We start from the raw sequence: 20,020 nt of genomic DNA, 5'->3' as shown, positions 1-20,020 counted from the left end.
CTGAAATGTTTGATTTTTAGACTTGACCTCAAAAGCAATGGAAAACCATTACTCAAATCCTGTCTTTCATCAAGTTTCAAGTCTCTGAGATCAACAACTGCAGGGATCTGACTTTCTACTTCTAGCTTGGGGTGCTGTATAAATATTAGTTTCGAACTTCCACCTCCCTCTGACAAAGCCTCACAGATGAAGTGTAAAATGGAGGCTCCGGCCATTTGTGCTTAGTAAAGGCTCCCTGGTACCTTTTACAAGAATTGGGTGATTAACATTCACAATCTTGGCCTATTTCCAACAAGGAGAAAGAAATTGTACTTCAACATTGCAGGCTTGCTTGCCCCTGTCGATTCCACTGGGTGAAACACAACACAGGGACTGCAACCCAGGTAGATTAGACAGGGTAGAATTGTTGCGAAAAACCCATTCTCACTATGTTTAATTTAGGACATATGAGGACCACCTGGATTAAGGAAACCAAATTTACCACTGCCTTCAAAGGAGGGGAGAATCAAGGCTTTAGGAGTAATTTACTTCAATCAATTTCAACTTCACTCCCCTGGGCTGTTTTTCTCCTCACTCTGAAAGACACTGGCCCTAGGCAAGGAGCAGATGCGTGTCTCAGAACACCTGGTAGATACACACCACCTATAGCTGAGTCTTCGCTCTGGGTTCTGAATGGCGGCTTCAAGGCTAAAATATCACACCCATATTTTATTTTATTTTATTATTTTTTTTTTTGCGGTACACGGGTCACTCACTGTTGTGGCCTCTCCCGTTGCGGAGCACAGGCTCCGGACGCGCAGGCTCAGCGGCCATGGCTCACAGGCCCAGCCGCTCCGCGGCATGTGGGATCTTCCCGGACCGGGGCACGAACCCGTGTCCCTTGTGTCGGCAGGCGGACTCTCAACCACTGTGCCACCAGGGAAGCCCTCACACCCATATTTTAGCTTGGAAGTAGATGGCACAAAATAACTCATGACTCTAAGTTACTGCTGCAAGTGTGGAGGAGGGGAAGAGAGTAGGCAAAGCAGGAGAGAAATTTTGCTCTCTCCTGCAAAAGTTTTGTTTGTGCTTTGTGTTTCAAACCTTCCGGTATTCTGGTGGGCATACCCTGGGCAAAAGGCAAATCACTCTCCCTAAAATGCTTGGTGGACATCAACTGGACCTTATGGAGTGACCTATGAGTTGAGTGTAAATGGTCTGAAGCATATAAGTTTCAAATGATCCAAAGTTCACAAACCAAGAGAAAACAATCTATAGAACATGGAAAGAACCTAAACATATTCCTAGGAATAAAGTAACCCCTTGGCTGTAGTCACTCAAGTGTTCACAAAAAAGCATGGGCAACCCTAAGGCTTTGACTTTGGAAAGTAAGTGGTCACTAGGAGAGGGTCTAATTTGTAGACACTAATAAGAAAGACTGACGGTGGTCAGTCAGGGGGTTAACTCCCTGGCCTTTTTCATTGCCAAAATTTAGGAAATACATACAAAAAGCGCATTTCTTCTCTAAAGATAAAAAAAAGTGGACAAATCTACATTGCTTAACGTCTTAAAAACATGTTAGGGTCTAAGGCTACAGAGGGGAGGCAGAGACAAATGTTTGGAAACGTAAGTGAAATAAAAGAGGAGAACAGGTTTGCGGATTAAGCCATTGCCTCCCATGCTTCCTTAGTCTATTTATTTTAAGGCCAGGCCTAGCTATTCTTGATTCTGAGGGGATTCTGTTTCCTTTCATTTTCCAATCACAGGCACTGCCTAAGACCACTTAAGCCAATAACCCTCTAGATCTTACCCCACGGGCCCAGCTTCTCGCAAAGCCTATTCGTGCCACTCTTCTGCTAGGCGTTAGGTCATTTTAGCCATTTCAAAGGCCAGAAGAGGTTGCAGAGGTATGGCGAGTCATCAATTACTCAGAAATTGGTTGTCATTATAGAAGAAAAAACAGCAACAAGGAAACAGGCCCCAAACAGCTGATTTGGTCATGGAATATGAATGGGAAAATTTGAGTAGACATAGTCACAGGCTGGACAAAATTAGAATGTTTTTCACGCTACTTCTCTTTTCTTCACGTTCCTATATTCTAGCGAAAGGGCCAAAGGAAAGCTTGGTTGAAAAAGTGAAGGGGCATCTCTCTCGTGTCCCAGAGAACTACCACTGCCTATTAATGCTCTAGCTTTGGTGCTTTAGTTAGTCAAACAGGTATTTCTTGAGCAATGACCATATTCCAGGCACTTTGTTAAGGGCTGGGAATATAATGAGAAGCAAAGACAAGACACAGGGCACTAGAGAAGGGACCATTTGGGATAGGCATGGGCACCAGGCAGCTCAGAAACAATCTCTAACAAGGTCAGCAGAAAGCTGAAAGTAAGAAAACAGGATTTTACCCTGCTTTTCCCCACAGCAACAGCTGTGGCCTTTTGCAAAGCAACTAAGCCTGTGGCTAGCATTCCAGTCCAATCTCATGTCAGCAGCCTGTAGCCTTGGAACGTTCCTGAAGGGAGACTCTTAATCGATTGCATTCTTTTGTTTTTGCCTTGGCATCTCAGATGGTGGCATTCCCAAGGCTGATTAGCTTGGAGTTCCTTCCCTGTGAAGCTAAAGCCACCATGTAATTTCCATTAGACCTGAAAATGATCCTGATATAAGACATAGATGGAGCCTGTAAGCCACTGTCTAATCACACTTAAGAATTAACTGGCCTGGGTTGCATGTTCTTCATTTCTCTAGCAGTAAAATTATTCTTAAAAATATGCATCACTCTTTGTGGACAATGAAATAAGCATGATGACAGCCTAGTTTAGAATTGAGTACTGCGCTAAATGTCATAACTCTGATGCTGAATTGCTGTGTGCCTTTGGGTAAGCCACTTAACTTTCCTCCTTGTGTTTTCTCTTTTCTGTTCTTTTAGTATCTTTGACGTGCCAATCTTTAAAACTGGACTTGGGGTGGGTTAGAGTGTAGGTAGGTGGGGAGGGGAAGGGTCTACAAAGATAAAGAAAACCTGCCCCCTGCTCTGGAGAGGAGAGCACAGTCTACTGTGGAAGTTGACTTCAATGTCAATAATTAGAGCCCCACGGTCCAGGACTGTCACCGAGGTGTGTGCAGGGTACTGCAGGAGCACAAAGGAAGGAGACTCACTGCTTCCGGGAGACTAAGCAGGGGAGTCTGACAAGATGTCCAAGAGGTATTACCAGTTAGCTGAATTTTGAGGGATGAGGAATTCCCTGCATGGAGAAGGGGGAAAGACACACTCCTGCTCTATCCCTGAAAAGGGATGATAGTCTTTGATTCTGCTTACCTCTCAGAAATATATTGACAGCATATACATAAAACACAGAAGACTTGGGAGTCCAACTCCTCCATGAAGGCCAAAGCACTCCAGCCCCACCAGAAAAATGATGCCACGTGAGTCTTTGGAACTTCGGAAGGCTTCTCTGCCCCGTGTCAGGAAATGCTTGTTAATCTTTTTTCCCTTGGCAAGTGAGTGAAGACTGCTCACAGCCGGCTTCTTCATCCTCTCCTGGCTCAGACTGACGCTGGGACTGACACAGCTTGTGGCAATGATGGCTCTCAGAGCTGCTGTGGGAGACCCAGTGCAGTGCCGAAGGGGTGAGCACCTCCCTCCCAGGAGCGAGGCTGGGACCTCCTTCTCCCACCATTACAGTGGGAGGCCTTTCTTACACAGCTTTCTAGAAGCACTCTTAGCTGTTCAGTTAGCTCTAAATACTCTACCCAGTAAAAGTCCCCATATAGCCCTCATGAGCTTACAGCTGCCATGACACTCATTGCCTCTGTGTGTGTGTAGCTTCCCTGAGGATCAAAGGCACATCGGTGTAGTGGCAAAAGAACATGCAGACGTTATTAAGGCCATCCAAAGCCTCAGTGTCATAGGGATTTTGTGTCTCATCAGTCAATAGTGAAAAGAGCAAATATCAGGTAATGCCAGCTGGACCCTGCCATGGTACTCAAAGCTATGCTAAGCACTGGGGTTCCCACGAAAAGTCTAGCATGCAAGAAACGGGAATGCTGCCCATATTGCACCCCATGCCATGTGAAATCCCTGGGCTTCTGCTTCCTTATTTAAGACGTGATAAGGAGGAGAGGACTTAGATTACATGATTTTTCAGAGCTGTGATTCTCTAACTTCACAATATATGTAAGATTCTCAAACCAAAAGAAGACTATGGTTATTATACAGGAGTGGGGATTTTAAAGACTGATTTAATAGAACATGGTTCTAAGAAAGCATATATAAAAAAGGTGTTACATTTAATATGCTATATTGGGGAGTACTCTAGTCATCTTCGTAGACAGTATTATCAATATTAACTTTATTGTATAAAAGTGGGAATAAAAGGGTCACAAGTAGATTAAGTACAATGTGCATTACTCAACATGGTGTAGTGCTAATGTCTCCCCTTCCTACCTACTGCAAAAACCACAGTGGCTTCAAGAATAAGCATCAGAGAAAATGTAGGAAGCAGCTGGATTGAGACATACCGTTGGTTTATGAGGCAGGGAAATCAGGTTTTCAGTTTCTTTCTTTCTTTTTCCCCTTTCTGACTGTTTTGTGACCTACGGCACCTTGTCATTACTTTTAGGGCATTTATTTCTGTGCCTCACAAATTAAGGGTGGCAATGCTATCCTCCTATCGATGTCGTAGGGACAATTTAAGAATAATGACAGGTGTGCATTGAGGGCTCTTCTGAAATAAAGGTGCAAAGGGGCGGTCCACACTCTGTCTTGGGGCTGGTGGGGAACATATGCTTAGCTGTGGGGAGGTGTTTCCCTGCACGAGGCTGTTGTGTGTAAAGCTCAGTAGGGCCCATTGCTCGTGTAAGAGCCTCAGTCATTGTTCCATTGTTGTTTTAACCCCAGTGGGGAGCAACCTCCCTGTCCCTTGGCTGCCACCCTCACTCATACTGCCTGAGGATCTCAGAGCATAGGAGCTAGGCTCAGTTTGGCTTCTTCACCAGGGCAGGCATTCTAAACCTCCTTTCTTTCTCCCCATCTCCCTTCAATTCACCTATTCACTCACCCAATAAACATTTATGAAGCCCCTGCTATGTGCTAGGTTACTGCTCTGAGCAGGGAGACCCTGCTTCTTTGGAACATCTCCTATCATGGGGAAGACAGGAAACAAATAAATGGATGATACCACTTCAGATCATCATTTATGTGCAAAGAAGACAATACATGGGATGATGTGAGAGAAAGTGACTGGGGAGGTGGACTCTCCCACCTACAGAGATTCAGATTCTCTGTATATGAATGGGGTGCAGGCATCTGCATTGTTAACCAGAAGGTCAGGGGATTCCAATGAAGCTGGTTCCTGGATGATCCTTTGAGCATCACTGCTCTAGGGAATGTCCTGAGTGTATGACCTTCGGGGTTGTGGTCTCCTTCGTGAGTGGTGCAAGTGGAGTGGGGCGTGTTTCAGAGTGAGGGTTAATTGCTCTGTGCAATTCCCACCTGAAGCTCTTTTCCTGGCATCCTTTCTCGCTCCCAGCAGCTGCCTTCTGTGCAGGAATGGGCCTTGCCACCTGTTGGCTACAGCCTTGCTCTCAGAAGATTAATATGTTCTTATCTGAAATGACAGAAAGAGGAGGAGAGGGAAGCAAAATTGTTAACATGGTTCTCCTTATCTCTCCTCTCCCAGATCTTTTTCTGATCCCCCCTTCCTGGGTTCTCCCCCAACCCTATCAAATCCGCTGTGAGCAGCTGCTGACCTCCTGGCCTGATGGGCCTCCTTGCCAGCTGTCTGACGTCACAAGTCAATCTTCCATCTTTACTGCAAATCTCTACTGATCAAATTTCACATTTCCAGGACTCTGGTCATAAAGCCCCTTTCTCTGGTATAATTAGTAATTAGAGGAAAAATGTTAGCTAACAGACACTCAATCCCCATCTGTCAAGTGAGGAAATTCCCATTCAAGTGAGGCCTGACCACTCCATCCAGGTGATGGACCCCCTCATGGTCTGCTCTTCTGAACTAAGCAATTCTAAGGGAATGAGAGAGCTACATTACCAAGTGTCCATTTGGCTGTGAACAAATCTCTCTGTATCTGTATAATTTAATTCATAACTTAAAAAATCCCTTCTTCCCTTCTCTCCTCTTCTTTCCCACACTGCATTTAATATTAAGTCAATGGAAACATTACTAAAAGAAGTTCCTCTTACTAAGGCACACTTCTTATGCTGTCACTGGAACCTCCTCATGATTCCCTCCTGAAAAGCTGGCTGCAGCTTCCAGTTGGTCAATGAAGGGTCCTAACTGTGAAAATGTGAGGTTTAGGAAAAGCCCCGTGTGAGGCCGATGTGATACTTGCAGACTTGCCTAAGTGGAGACAGTTTTAGTTGAGGGTAGTCTTTCCTTATTAATTGTTTCTGCCACTTATAAAAGGATCTCATGAAATATTCCCCAAACTCATGCTTTGCAGAAGTTTAGTTATTATTTAGCTAAACATGGGCCACTGGCACAGTATGGATACCCCAAATAAACACACAAATAAAACTCCCCAAATCAAATGTGTTTCTAGAGAGAGACGATAGTTTGCTGTTCCTGGTGGTGGTGGAACCACATCAGGCTGGCTGTTCTGAGGCATAAACTGAATGATGACACAGAATCACAGAGGTGGTCCAGAGGCCAATCATCAAGAAGGTAAAAGACTTTTAGACCTCATCATTTGAAGAATGGTTGAAGAATTGGAAGATTCAGAGAAGAGAGGCCTCAGAAAGAATGTTAGTTGTTTTCAAACAGTTAAATGGTTTGCATGCTGTAAGAACTTGGACTCATTCTGTAGCACCCAGAAGTCAACATGGGATTACAATTACAGGCAGTGGGGTTTTAGCTGCATGTACAGGACACTGGAGTCAGGTCTGGGATTGAATTCTGCTTCTGCCACTTAGATGTTTGATGGTGGGCAAATTTCTTAACCTCTGTATCTCAAATTTTTTTCTCATCTGTAAAATGGGAATAATAATTGTACCTTATGGGGTTGTGAGAATTAAGTGAGTTAATACATATAGAACATTGCAACAGTGTCTGACACACAGTAAGCACTGGCTATTTACATCACTACAAGAAGGGGTGGCATGATCGCCTGGTCTAGAAGCTCAACATATCTCAAAGAATTTTCCACAAAACATGACTCCCTGAAGATGCCTCCTGAGAAAAGAGTTCTGAAATCAAATTGCTCGATCCCCAGCCTTGAGATTCATGAGACAAAGGACAGTAAGAGAATGCAAGTTACTTTTGTTTAACTAAATATTTCCCATTTATTTCACCATGGAACCCTCCTTTAGTGGAGAGATATGGTGAAATACAGTGTTACACAAAACACATTTGATTAAAGACTAAATGACAGAATTGGCCAATCAGTTGTGCCTGTGGGAGAGTGGTTACGTTCTGATGGGCTGGGTAGATCTGATTTCTGGAAAGGACGTCTGCTGATAAAGCATCAGGTTTCTGAGGGGAGCGAGTGAGGCATTTTAACATCAATACTAACAGTGTGGAAAGACCACACGCATCACCTCCCCAAATAGCTCTGTCTAGAAACAGAAAGAAACTTAGGAAGTGAGAGGTGGAGAGGAAACAAACCACTTTTTCATTTAACATTCATGGAAAAGATGTTTGCTTATCTCAGGGCTTGCGATAAGCAACGGAGACACCAAGATGACTAAGACACCATCCCTTCCATCCAATGTAGGGATATGACCACAGGAGCTGAGCACAGGGGCTTGCAATACGGTATAATCATTGCCTTAGTGGAAATTTAGAAATAAAAGGCTCAAGAGAACAGACAGGAGGGAAAACTAATTCTGTTTGAAGGAGAGAGGTTTCTGGAGGTGGGGGTGACTCCAGATCTCCTCTGTGAGGGAAGAAGAGGTACATATTATAGGTAGATACATGGGCCAGGGGAGGGTACTCATTACAGAAAGGAAGACCAGGGAGAGGGACCTGGGGGAAAGGCACCAGAACAAAGAATGAATTTATGCTCAAAGATAAGAAGATATCAAAAGTGACACCACATTCAGAAATGGCCAGGTTAAGGGCCCAATAACCAAGAGCTCCTGAGTTTTCAAATTTACTTCTATTGCTTGAGCAATCACTTTAATCAACTACACCCTTTTTTGAACTATCTGAGTTGGCTTCATTTGTAAAACATGGGAGGGATGGAGTAGGTTTCTAAGACCCCCCTCCTTCTCTAATATTCCCTGATTCCATGAAAGTTTATAAACTGAGATCCACCAGGCTTTATTTTCCTATCAGAGCCCGATACCAGCCAGCCCATTCTGTGAAATTTTTAAATCTTCATTTTAAATCAACCGCCTTTAACTGCGTAATTATTAGTTTTGCACTTTCCTGACCTCTTCATTTTTCTTTCTCATCCTTTACTTTCAAAGAGAGAGACCTGAACTCAGAATTCCAAGTGTGGCCTCCTCTTGGGGTAGAGAGATCACCCATCTTCTATTCACTAGCACGATGATTCTGTCTCGAGTTAATCTGGTTGCCACAAAACATTGCAAACTCATATGTTTCTGGTTACTTGCTCCCAAATGCATTACTTTGCATTTTTCAAAGTTGAATCCCATTTTACTTTTTTCTACCCATATTTCGATAATCTCTTAATATCATTCATGTGTTCAGTGCCTGCCCACACTGGGGTCTCCTTCTTCTAGTCTGGTACCATCTGCATGTTCTATTAATCTTTTTTAAAAAACACTGGGTCTAATACTTTCTCCCATGTCTTTTACCTATTACCTCACAGCTAAATGCCTGTTCTCACACTCAGATCCAAGGCTGCCTTTGCCTTTTAGTCAGAAACATCACTTCGCAAATGCAGTTAAAAATTCTAAATGCTGCTTCTTTATCTAACAGTTGCTCAGTTCTTATGGATTTTAACATCTTGTAGTTGGATGGTATTATTAAAATAATATTAACCAATACCCCCATTTTATGGATGAAGAAACTGGCCCAGAGAATTTAAATGTGCCATTGGCAGGGCAGGATATGGGAGAAACCAGCACTTAAGGTTCCCATCTTCTCATTCGCCCCAAGATGCATTCACGGTGCAGGCACTTATGCCCTCTCCCTTTCTAGGAGCCTCTATGGGGCCTGAAGAGGGGTGGGGCTTATCCATCCTCAACAGTTGAAGAGCCATGTTCTAATGAAGAATAATGTTCAAAAATCCCTTTCCGCCTTTCCTAGCTTGGTTTAATAGTATTTATTTTTAGAAAAATTCCTGGGATTCTTTTCCATTCTTCATTAGCCTTCAAAATATTATAAGTGGTTTCTTCCATACACTTTTTCATGCCTCACATTGTAGTTTATGGTTTTCTGCTAATCTTTGTGCATTGAGGATTTCAAATACCCACCAAAATTATTTACAATTCATCTTACTTTGAACCATTTTTTGGCTTCCTAACTTATCAATCATTTGCCTGAATTGTGCAAGAGGTATAAGAATTTAGTTCACTATTTTCTGTTGTCTGGTCATTACTCACTGACTTATTTAGAAAATTTTTTTCCCCAGTGTCTTCTCACGTCATGACAATCATAAGTGAAAAATACTCATATTTTTAGACTGTTATGCTAGCATTAAATCATTCTGGTTTTTTTCTGCCAAGTTTTTTTCTCCAAGTTTTGACTGAAGCTGGGTCTATATGGTAGCAAAACATCCAAATGAGAAAGAAAAATTCAGTGGAACCACTCAGATGTTTATCCACCAAATCCAGATATCTGGCAAGTGTGGATGATACTTCTGGATAATGCGTGATTCTCCCTAGAGTCAACATTTTCATCTTAATGCTTCAATAAATAAAGATACAGCTTGACTATATGTACTCTGTAGAGGATGGTAGTTTCTGGTAGACTCAACCGTGTGTGAAAAGAACCTCTGACTCATTAGTCTGTCTAGGTTGGGATGAAGTCGTTTGTCCCGTGTGGATGTGATGGGCTTGTTACCATGAAGAACTGTGGGTTAGGAAGTGGGCATCTATCCCAGCATAAACAAATCCAGATGCAAAAAAAAATTCAAGGGAGAAAGAATCAGGAACTTGAATCTTCCTTGGCTGTAGAATTGTGGTAAATACTTCTAGATGCCCATACTACCCAATTCTTTTAGTTTGCATAAGTTGCCTAACTTGTCCCTTAATATAATTAAATGAAAAACACATATTTTGCATTTAGACATTGTCATTCTGAAAGATTTTACATTCTCTCAATATTCCAGTGAAAAGAGTTTTACTATCTTAATTGATCAAATGACTAGAGTGACGCTTAGACAGTTTCACATAAAAGGTAGAAAACATTTGAAGACTAGACCTGAGTCTAGGATTATAGATTTGAGGGACTTTAAAGGTCTTTTAAGGAAAATCCCCATCTAATGCTTCAAGCTGCTCCCCATTTGGCACATGTGTTGAGGGGTATCAAGGTAGTTCTAGAGACAGGGAATGGCGTTATTATTATTTTTAATTTTCCCAAGAATCGACCTCTCTGTGGCTTCCATTTCCCGAACGCTGACTTCCTCCTTGAAGCCCCAGGACAAGTCACGCTGTCTTTTTTACATCATTGATATCTGAAATAATTTGTCTCATCCTTTACCCCTGACCACCTATTTGTCCTGAAATTTCAATCAAGACTTCTCTTCTCCAGCCACCTCTGCCCCTCCCATCATGAGGTCTGATGTTCTTCCCGAATGTGTTCCAGTTTGTTTGTGTTTCTCTTCAAGCACTAAACACAGGGAGACTGTGCTTTGCCGAGGCTCCCCTCCCCCGAGCTGCTGACTGCCCGGAGTCTGGCGGCACGCCACAAAGGTGGGGGGGTGGGGCTCACTGGCCAGGTGAAGACGGCTTCCACCCTAGTGTCTGTCTCACTTCCGAGCTCATCCTCACATCAGAGGCCTGACTTTTTGACGACAAATAGAAACTTGAGTACTGCCACACTCCACCACAGTTAACTGCTCCTCGCAGCAGCAGCCACTACCACTCAGCCCCTCCTGGCAGGGCTCCGGCACAAGGTGAGGGCTCTGAAACTTTTACACAGCACTGTATATAGGTCAGGGGCTCTGACAGGTACCCAGACCACCTAATGACGGAAAGTTTGATCTGGCAGGCAGTTAATCAGCAGCAATGATCCCGGCTCTGAGGGCAGAGTGGAGAAGCAAATGCCCATGCTCCCTCTTTGCGGTGGTAGTGGGGGGGTTGCCCCCTTTTCTCACCTGAGCTTTGCTGAGGCTCCCACACATCTGTAGTTTCTTTATAGCTCCCAGCAGCCATTCTTGAGGCCCCAGTGGTGACTCTCCGGGTAAAAATACTGAACTTGCCTCCCACCTTTTAGCCTTTCTCCAGGTACAATGTAACACTGTCTGGTCCAGAGTTGAAACTTCTTTGAATTGTGGTTTGTACCACTATCGCCTTGGGTTTATAAAAAAGAGTAAAATTTCTGCCTTGTACTGTGGCTGTAAAAACCCTTAACCTAATTTTCCAGCTGAGCCAATTTTGAATTAAGAGGCTTCATGTCAGGAACATCAACATTTGGACGAGACTCTAATAGATCCTGTGATAAATCAGCAGCTGCTGTGGGTGAATCTAATTCCAGATTCTCTGCCTGGAAAACACCGAGACGATAAATTACCACACAGATTCTGTAAAAGCCAGAAGGGGTTCACGTGGGAGACTGAGGCGAGCAGGACAGTCTTGGGTGGCAAAGTAGACAACCTCTGTGACATTGCTGTTAGCTTGAATGAGTTGATGAGGTTGCAAACTGGAGGGCTTCCCTGGTGGTGCAGTGGTTGAGAGTCTGCCCGCCGATGCAGGGGACACGGGTTCATGCCCCGGTCTGGGAAGATCCCACATGCCGTGGGGCGGCTGGGCCCGTGAGCCATGGCCGCTGAGCCTGCGCGTCCGGAGCCTGTGCTCCGCAATGGGAGAGGCCACAACAGTGAGAGGCCCGTGTACCACAAAAACAAAACAAAACAAAACAAAACAAAAACTGGAGGTGACTGGGTAGCCTCTGTTCTTAGTCTCTGCCCCCTCACAGCAGAACCGGGCACATCACAGCACTGCCCCAAAACAGATCCAATAGATAATATCCGTAAAGACTTGATAGGGGAGGTGGTGGGAAAGAGACTGTCTGACAAAGCTTCATAAAATCCTGTTTAAACATCTCAGTCAGTTCCCAAGAGTCCCCTCTGGGCCTCTGTCACTTCCTCTTTCCTCTCTCTCCATTCCTCCTCGGGGCCAGCATCTACCTCTTCCCTTCTCCCTGGCTCCCACTCTCAGCCAAGGCTCCAGCCTTACCCTGGACTGTTCCAGGTTTCCTCTCCATCCTTTTCTTATACAGAGTACTGCCATACCATCTCAGTTTCTAATAGGCAGCTCCATACCCATGGTATGCTGCAAGCTAAGGACTCTTCTTAGGGTCCACTCATCTTCCATGGGAGGGATGGAAGTGGGCGTGGTAATGCTGCTTGCAAAACACTTTCCTAGAAACAGTTTTTCCCTGACATGTGGTTAAATTATTTAGGACTGCATCTAACTCGTAGTACATGTACCAAAATGGTAGATTCTAGCATTGCTAGTAAGTAATATTATTTTAAAGGAAAAAAGATCCTCTGATTCTCATTCATCTATTCTCTTTGGACTTGAAATTCTGTTGATTTTCAATTTTAAGGACTTCGATTCTTTGTAGTTCCCAAACTCTGGTGTTCAAAAGAATAACCTAGTGAAGACCTCACAAAGGTTCCTGCAAGATTTTAATTCTGTAGATCTGGTCAGGGACTCAAGAATCTGTAGTTTAACAAGCTCTGCAGGTGATTCAAATGTAGGTGGTTTGTGGCCCACCTTTGAGAAATACTGTCTCAGGACTTCCAATGTCTTCCTACTATCAATACATTCCTTCATCCATCTCTACTACCAGATCAATTTTCTTGAAGCCCAATTCTGATCATTTCTGTGCCCCAATCCTGTGCATTCTTACTTCTCACTGTACCTTACCACGGCCACCCTAACCTCTCCCAAGTCTCACCAGAATTATCCCAAATCATTCCCAACCACCTTGATCCTGCCCTTACCTCACTACAGTGAATCCTCAAAACAGTAGCCTCAGATGCCACAGATGCATCCTTTAGTAAGGATGTAAATTCAGTAAATTCAGGTATTTCTCCTTAGCTGAAAACCCTCTGGTGGTTTCCAACCTCACTCAGAGTAAAAGTCCTTACAGTTACCTCCAAGGCTCCTGTCATCTGGCCCTGCATCTCTCTGGCCTCATTTCTCACCACTCTGCCTCCCTCACTCTCTCCCAGTCACAGAGGCCAGGCCAGGCACACTGTGCTTCCTGTTCCCTCTTTCTCCTTGAATAGAGGAGGTGCTTGTCTTACTACTAACTTTGCCTTAAGTAGTTGTAACCCTGGGAAGTCTACCCACATTTCTCAGGCTTCTGGGTGGGCTTCTGGGCATTTGTACCACTTATTAGCTATAGTCTGCAGAAGTGCTTGGTCTTGTTTCTTTGTTCCCTCAGTAAGAGACACCCTACATCTCTAGGCCCTTGGATTTTCTGGATTCTCTGCAGATAGCGTCTGGTGTTGTGATAAGCACAGTGGGAACACCTGTTACAGTAAAGGATCATTACTTTTTAAACTCTGCCCTATTCTAGAAGAAATTTAGGAAGATTATAAAAAGGTAGTTTTTAAAGTGAGAAAATTAATTAAAAAGAAAAAGCGATGTAGAACAAGCAGATGGCTAATGATTAACATAGAAAGTGATTAATATAGAACATGAAGGCCATAAGATCCTGTATATTTGCTGCAAATCTGACTCTGAGCTTCCTAGAAGTCAGAAAAAATAAAAGAGGGAAAGATAATCAATTACAGGAGTCACAGGGTCTACTAAGAACAAATCAGTGCTCAAGAGGAGCACCTCTCTCCCTGTGCCCTAAGAAATTTTACTCTGTGCCTTCTATAGAGAAGTATCCTGCATAATACAGACAACAATGTCCTTAAGAATGCTGAAACACAACAGCAGAGTCTGGGCTTGATACAAATCTGGTGATCGGCAGCATATGCATGTGATAAGGAACTGCTGAACAGACCAGTGGTTTTCTCCTGCACCTTACAACTTTAGCCCAGCAAAGCTTGCTAGAGCTAATACTCGATGATGTCAGCCAGGAGTAAATGTTTCAAGGGGCCAGCACAATATACTGAAATCTAGCAAAGCTGTGGTCTTTGTGCATCTGATATCAAAAAATGAAGGTGTCTCAGTCAAAATCTTAGCTCTCATCAGTGGAACCAGAAAGTCAATGCAATTCAAACTTGACAGGTAAGGAGGGAAGTCTTATAACAGCTGTTTCTTAAACACCTCTAGTCAATGTAGCCATCATTCTGGTTAGTGCTGAGTCCCTTAAATTTATCTGGGTACCCAGAACTACAGCTTCAACAATACACTGTGGGTGGCCTTTGCTCCAGACAGAGGTACATTCTCATCACATAGAGGAAAAGGGTACCATCTTGGTGTAGTGCAAATAAATTGACAGGGGCTGTTATACTTTGAACCACATTCAGTAGTCTCCAAATGACTGAATCCAGAATAAAATTAGGAAATGCTTTTATTAAAAGGTAGTTAAACTATGACAGAACAGGGCAGTCTCTATGTAGTAATAACATCATTACTTCCCTAACAAACATTTGTGAGCTCTTGTGTTGTACATAAACTGAGAAGAGGAGGGTAATGGTGGACAAAAGCACTGGACCAGAGTATCAGTGTTAGAAAGCTCACAGTCCAGCAGGGGCAGTTGAGAAACTCAGTTAATGCCCCCGTGGCCATACAGCTGTGTCTGGGGTAAGGCTTTGACTTGATACCTTCTCATGGCTTTCTCAGACACTCACATGATGTTCCACATCTAAGAATCTCATTCTTATTAGCAAAGCCCCCTTCCTCTATTCAAGCAGAAAGAGGGAACAGGAAGCACAGTGTGCCTGGCCTGGCCTCTGTGACTGGGAGAGAGTGAGGGAGGCAGAGTGGTGAGAAATGAGGCCAGAGAGATGCAGGGCCAGACGACAGGGGCCTTGGAGGTAACTGTAAGGACTTTTACTCTGAGTGAGGTTGGAAACCACTGGAGGATTTTGAGCTAAGGAGAAATACCAGCTGAGCATCTAGCTACACCCCCACCTGGGTGTTTTCATTCCATGGATGTAGCTAGATGCTCAGCTGGTCCCAACTGGCACAGGTGTCCCCAGCTGGGAACTTGAGTACCACATAAGCCACGAGCTGAGGAGAAAGAGGCACCGTAGCTTGACTACCTCTGCTGAGAAATGCCATCAGCTTTAAACACCTCTTTGGCATAGGGAAGTCTCCAGACACCTTGGGCTCATCACTAACTGGCTTCCCACCATGAGTCTGGCATCGTGATAGGAAGTCAAAGAAATACAAACCTGGGTGATATACAGACTTCAAGGTAAGCAAAATAAGCCCGATACATAAATAGCCCTAAATAAGGTGAAAGTGTTAAAAGCCAAAAAAGCATAAGTAAACTGCTTACAGGAGTTGAGAAGAGGGAAGGGTAACTTTTAGCTAAGAGATCAGAGAAACTTTCAAAGAGTTTTCACTGCATCCTGTAGTGGGCAAAATTTGGACCGTAGAGGCAGAACCGTAAGAGCAAAGCTATGGAAGTGTTTAAGTGCAGGGTATGTTTGGAGAACAGTAATTCAGGTCAGTCTGGCTGGGTGGAAGTTGGGTGAAGATAAAAGATGATAGGGGATGAGGCTGAAAGTGGGACTGGTAATGGGATTGGGCTTTATGGGAATTAACCCCATAATGATGGTTAGACACTAGAGATGGAAATGCTAATAAGGGAACTGCCATAATAGTCTAAGCAAGAGATAACACTAGGAGAACATGCTAGTGATATTTCAGAGAAATGTGAAAAAGTGTGAACAAAGGTATTGTCAAAAAGACAGATGTTGTCAGTCTCTGCCTTATGCTACCTCCTCCGCATCTCTTCCACCCCCATGTACACTTTCACACAAACTTGCAAATAATTCCCATTGCTTGTAATCACCAATGAAGCTAGTTGCTCGCCAGCCGCCAAACTTTCTTCCTTGGAAGGGATGGATTTTCCCAAAGTAAACTGGAAAATCAAGGCATTTATGCAGGGAATATGTTGGGGGAAAATCTAAAGAACTCAGATAAATTTTTATTACTTTCAAATTTAATAAATCACTTAATTACTTCAACTCTTTCTTTTTTCACAGATAGAGGCTGAGAACTGTGAAGCAGGCCCTCCATTATCCCTGATCCAAATGCAATAGCAGTGCTGAGATGAATGTGGCCTTGAGCTCCTATAAAAGGTTTACTACCATTGCACTTGGGAAGGGACTGATCCTTTTCTTTCCAAGAGTTAATAGCCAGGTTGATTCTGGATTCTTCTCTCGATTGCATCACTGTTCTGCAGGACCAGGGAATCTTAGGTGTAACTGAAGCTTCAGAGCCTCAGAAAGGCAGTTTCAACCTCTGAGTGCTGTCCTAAAGCAACCCTGATTTTTTCACGGCTAAGAGTGATCCATACTCCTAAACTTCAGCTGGCCCTTCCCACAGCCTCATTTCTTGCCATGCCTCCACCCTGACCCCCGATCCTTCAGAACAACTTGAAGTTCCCCAAGCAACTGCTGTTTCCCATGTCTACTCATTTACATACATTTTCTCCCATGCGAAGAAGGCCCTTTTCTGTCCTACCCAGCATGCTGGGTCCTCCTTGACATTCAAGTTCAGCTCACCTTTTCCTTCCTTGAGAAGTTTTCTCTCATCTCTTATCTCAGTTAGATGCCTGTCCATGTAATCTATGTCACCCAGGTTTACCTCTATCATAGCACTTTGTTCATTCATTTCTTAAGTTAATATTACTGAATGACTACCAGATACCAGGTACTATGCTAGGTCTTACAAACATCATAGGTATGTATATATATATATATGGAGGAGACCTATTAAAAAATGGTGATGAGACCCAGTGAACTATACTCTAACTGTTGGCTTTCTTTCCTGATTTTCCTGCTCTGCTATGAGTTTCTTGAAGGCAAGAAAATAGCTCTGTCTCTCTTACTTATCAAGTGCTTAATAAATATTGAAAGAACAAATGGAAGTTGGCTACTAGTAAGGAAGACTCAGCAACTGTAGACGTCAGTTCTTAAAATTACAGTGAGGTGAGCAGTTGTCTGACTCCGAGTTATCATCAGATTGGAGTCACTGGGGCTTGGAAGGGGCCTTAAAGGGAATGTGACTATGCATCCTGGTTTGCCTGGGACAGTCCCAGGTGACACCTGTTCTTTAGCATCTATCTGGGTTAGCATTTATTCTAGATTTTTCTTTATTTCAATGACATTATTATTTTATTAAAGTAAGTTGGGATGGATTTGGTAGACCTGGACTCTTTATTCTCAGATTCTGCCCCAGGGAAAGGGGCTGAAGATGGAGTTAAATCACCCATGGCCAATGATTTGATCAATCATGCCTATGCAACAGAGTCGCCATAAAGCCCCACAAAGACAGTGTTCTGAGATCCTCCAGGTTGGTGAACACGTGGAGATCTGGGGACTGAGGTAGCGCTCTAGGAGAGGGCATGGAAGCCTGGTGCTCTTTCCCTACACCTTGCTCTGTGCATCTCTTCCATCTGGCTGTTCCTGAGTTATATTCTTTTATAATAAACTGATAATCTAGTAAATACAATATTTCTCTGAGTCCTGTGAGCCACTTTAGCACATTACTCGAACCCCAGGAGGGGGTTGTTGTAGGTAGGTCGGAAGCACAGCTCATAACCTGGATTATGATCGGCACCTGAAGTGGGGGGCAAGCAGCAGTCTCGTAGGACTGAGCCCTTAACCTGTGGGATCTTACACTATCTCCAGGTAGATAGTGTTAAATGTGAGATTAATTGCAGGACACCCCGCTGGTATTGGAAAATTGTCTGGGACACCCAGCTAGTATCGGAAAATTGTTTGGTGTGGGGAAAAACCTTTACATGTTGGAATTGTAGATGCCAATGTCAAAAATAATAAAAGTAATAAATATAATACCTTTTAGATAAATAATAAATGTAATGATACATTTTAATACTTTCTACTAATATCCTACTTTACTATAGACAATTGAGATCCTCCTGGTTTTATTGTTTTTTTTTTTTTTTTTTTTTTTTTGCGCGGTACGCGGGCCTGTCACCGCTGTGGCCTCTCCCGCTGCGGAGCACAGGCTCTGGACACGCAGGCTTAGCGGCCATGGCTCACGGGCCCAGCCGCTCAGCGGCATGTGGGATCCTCCCGGACCGGGGCACGAACCCGCATCCCCTGCATCGGCAGGCAGACTCTCAACCACTGCGCCACCAGGTAAGCCCCTCTTCCTGGTTTTGAGATCCTATTCCATCACAAGTAAGAGTGTAACCTTAGGTAAATTAACTCCTTTGTCAGTATGTCTCTTCACCTGTGACACATGCATGATAATAGGCATCTAGCTCATAGCATCTAGCTCATATGAGGCTGTAATGAGTTAAGCATTTAGAAGAGTCCCTAACATCTACTAAGCAATAAAGTCTGTATTTATTGTTCTTGTTGCTATTGTTATTATAATAATTATTTTTTAGCATATATTTACTGAAACATCTGTGCCAAGTCCTGCAGATACCTGGATGATGAGTAAGAAACTAGGAATAAAAGAAAAGCCTATGAAGAAATATCCTCTGGCTGTGTGGGAGGACCAGCCACTTTTTCACTTTTCATGTTCTGCATAAGCCTGGCCTGAGCAGTGTAGGTGGAAAAGTTCTGGGCCCTGAGAATACGTGGAACTAGGTACTGTTCCTGACTCAGCCACCAGCTAACCTCAATTTGCTCATCCAATAAACTGCGATTAACAGTGCCTACTTTGCAAGATGGTTCAAAAGGGATTATATCAGACCATAGTTGTAAAGAGGCCAACATAGTGCCTAGAAAATCTAGATGCAAAGACCTTTAAAACAGGTTTGAATCTATGAAGTCCACCTGTCTTCCACCTAGACAAAACTAACTTGGTCATTTCTGACATGGGCAGGCTCTTTGGCAGGAATAGCTGAGCGAACAGTAAAGCCAAAGGTATAGCTCCTGATGAGCTTACGGTGGAGGCCATTCCAGGCAGGTTTCTCCAGTCACAGCACCATGGGTTAAAGGAAGGAAAATATTGATGTTTTATTGAATTACTCCTATAGGTCAGATCATGTATCACTGCTGTGATCTAAACAATGAGCCGGTGCAAGAGGAATGCACAGCTGAGACTGATGAGATAAGCCTTCCCCAGCCCTGACTCCTCCAAGAGTCAGTAAATTGCTTCCTTTATTTAATTACAAATTAATTGAAAACACTCCCATGCTGATAAAACAATACTAGTCCCCGATTTGTTGATAATAGCCTAATCCTCCTGTAACAGTCCCATAGACACCATCGCATGATTATGTCATCAATTTTACACTTGCGGGGTCTGGATAAACATGGCTGCCTGAGGTTCAGGAAAAGGATAAACACGCAGAGAGGTGCACTTTAGGAAGACCAATTTAGAGGTAAGTTTGGTGTCAGATGATTCTGGGCCGATTCCTAGTTCTGCCAGTCACTAGCTAGGAGGCATTTTGAAGCCCTTGGAGCCCTTGAAGATGAATAAATATATAAAATGTCTAACACTAGGCTTGTCACATAGTGCGGGACTCATTAATGTTAGCTGCGTTCTTTTTTCTTCTCTCCTCCTCTATGCACTTAGGGAAATTCCTGCTTTTCTTATCAGTTCAGAAGGCTATCTTAATCCCAGGAGGTCAGAAACTATAATGATACCCTCTCAAGCATCCACAGCCCCTTATCAATCTGGTCTTCTGTACTCATCAGGGCAATTTGCACCCCATGATCACCCCTTCCTGCTTACTATAACACCTGCTTTTGCTTGATCACCAGATTGTCTCATCTTCCCAGAGTGAGCAATGTATCCTGTTATGTGAAGTGGGCACCAACATTGCTGGCT

This window comes from Orcinus orca, chromosome 1 (assembly GCF_937001465.1).
Source record: "Orcinus orca chromosome 1, mOrcOrc1.1, whole genome shotgun sequence".
Taxonomy (NCBI): Eukaryota; Metazoa; Chordata; class Mammalia; order Artiodactyla; family Delphinidae; genus Orcinus; species Orcinus orca.
The sequence above is the reverse complement of the archived record's forward strand: the minus strand, read 5'-3'. Positions refer to the sequence as shown.